Source organism: Anser anser (assembly GCF_964211835.1).
Source record: "Anser anser genome assembly, chromosome: 1".
Classification (NCBI taxonomy): Eukaryota; Metazoa; Chordata; class Aves; order Anseriformes; family Anatidae; genus Anser; species Anser anser.
In genome coordinates this window covers 138,224,040-138,226,394 of record NC_139720.1, presented here as the reverse complement: position 1 = coordinate 138,226,394, position 2,355 = coordinate 138,224,040, and the positions used below count along the sequence as shown (strand labels likewise).

Below are 2,355 nucleotides of genomic sequence, written 5' to 3'. Positions count from 1 at the left end.
ATTAATCCACTGTTGGATTAATAGGTCTGGGTTAGGTTTAGAATAATGTTCTTGTTTTAAGGAATATTTATGTTGCTTTGTAGATGTATTGGTCAAGTGTTTCCCATAAATCTCCAGATACTGATTTTGTTATTATTTTTCATTTCAAAATTTGCACTTTAGGATTCCATGCAACTAATGTTATAATTTTTGTGTTTTATGTGGTCTGCCTCTGGAATTTGCCATGTGTGTGTGGGTGAACTGTGTGTATCAACCAAAACTGAGGTCTCTTGTAAGCAAAGCAATTTTGATTTAAAAGAATTATTCTATTTTTGGATAAAGTTACTTTAATCTAGAAGTTCTCTATTTTACTTTAAATCCTTCCACTGGTTTTGGGCTTCAAGCACTGCAAGCCAAAACTATATAAAAGATGTGTATATAAAATTTATTTTAAGGAACAATGTAATATTCACTGAGGTCTGATTTCACTATATGAAATCTGGATTCCAGATGTGTTCAGCTAATGTGTGGTACTTCTCCACCTCACTCAGCAAACATATGTTCTGATTCTTTCATTATACCAGTTCTATATCCTCACCAAGAAAGGAATTTGTAAATTCACGATACTTGTTTCCTAAATGCCTTCTGTAATGACTTTTAGCTGAAGTAGTAATTCTTCCTGTCCTTTTTGTGAAAATGGGTCTGGACCATGACTGATGGGATGAAGTGCTTTGCCTTCTCTCAGAGAAGGTGTCTGACCATCTAGGAGAAAAATAAGTAAGCTGATTCCTGTTTTTCTCTTTGCACTCAAGTCAGAGAAGGAGTTGTCATTACAGGAGCAGACATTACTGAAACCTGATTCAGTACCTCCTATCTACCATTGATCTTCTCCCTGCTGATTTGCCTAGTTACCAGACTAATATTTACCAGGGGAAGAGCGTTGATGTTCACAGGTAAAGTGACCCTTACCTTCTGTGAAAAACAAAACAAAACAAAAAAAGAAAACAAACAAACAAAAACACAACACTGTGTCAAGAAAGGTAACACTACCTAGTAAAGTTGTTTTTGTTTTTGTTTTTGCTTTCTTTTGTTTTGTTTTGTTTTGTTTTCCTGAATTTATGAACCTGGTCTTATGGCAAACACAGTCAATGAAAGTCTTTTCATTGCTCAGGTTTTTCCAGCTTGTGCTCTTGAGATCCTCCTTGGAAAGAAAGGAGAAAGAGTGCAGTCTTCCCCACTGTGATAAGAGAGACATGTTGCCAAAAAAAAAAAAAAAAGGCATATTCATTTGAATCAATACTATGCAAAGATGTTTATCTAATTTAGAATCATAGAATATCCTGAGTTGGAAGGGACCCATAAGGATCATTGAGTCCAACACCTTAGTTACTGAATGTTTCAAAAAATTTCACAAACAAAATTTTTATATTCGTCCCTAAAATAATACAAAAGTTGTTATATCGAGTGAAACTAAATATTGCCTTCAACCAAAATTGTTTTGAACATGAAGAAATTTTCCAGAAAGGAAAGCAAGGATTTTTCAGGTTGCTTCCTAGCCCTCCAAAGAATTAAGTCCATCATTAACTTAAGTCCATACATTTACTTGTATTGCCCTCCTACACAAACATGTCTTCCTTGCAAGATCAAGGCCCTATATTTCTTTTGTAGTCAAACAAACACTGTCTTAGCTAACAATTCAAATAGTCTGCCCCGGTTATATACCTCAAAATGAACTTGCATGGATACAGCTTCATCGAATTAGAGAGAACAATTTCTTCAAAAAGATAGGGAAAAATAAATATCAATAGTTAGTCAGTTCTGAACTTTTAATTCTCTGAGTTATATTTATTCAAAAAATTATGATACATCAACAATATTGTTTTCTTTACCTTGTCTAAGGTTTTCTGCTTTTGCTAACTACAAAGGAATAAGTCCATCACATTAAAAGACCTAATGTCTTCACACATGACTGTTTCTAGTTAATGTCTACTTACACAATGAAGTACCTCAGAAAATTATTTTTGGAACTTTAAAGAACCTTTGTGAGTTTCTGCTGCTGTTTCCATAAACATTTGTTGCTTCCATCATTTCTTATTTCTGCAATCAGATATTGAATAGTTGGCATGGGATTTGTATGAAGAACCCGTCCGAAGGGAGTGGTTTATTGGACATTATTTGGAAGCTACTGCAGCATTATAGGAGAGAAACTCTTAATTCTGTCTTGACTCAAGTGGACTCCAATATTTGATCATACTGTTTGGGCTGCTGTAATTTTACTGGGCTGAAGATCAGTAGTAGTTAGAGACAAACTGCAAGGCAGTGTTTGTGCCTTTTTGAGCTCATTTTGAGTTGCACAATGTAAGAGACTATTTGGAT

At 34.4% G+C, this 2,355-nt stretch overlaps 1 protein-coding gene across 2 annotated transcripts in view; it reads right to left on the bottom strand.

Annotated features, from left to right (window-relative positions):
- Positions 1-1,670: 1,670 nt before the first annotated feature.
- Positions 1,671-2,355, bottom strand: part of LOC310892814 (interleukin-5 receptor subunit alpha-like) — a 44,216-nt gene continuing 43,531 nt past the window's right edge. The window contains exon 12 of one of the 2 annotated variants that reach the window (XM_083821037.1): positions 1,671-2,355. This exon is cut by the window's right edge and continues 219 nt beyond it. The gene's annotated coding sequence lies outside the window, so the exon portion shown is untranslated. The other variant, XM_083821038.1, reaches the window with a different exon arrangement.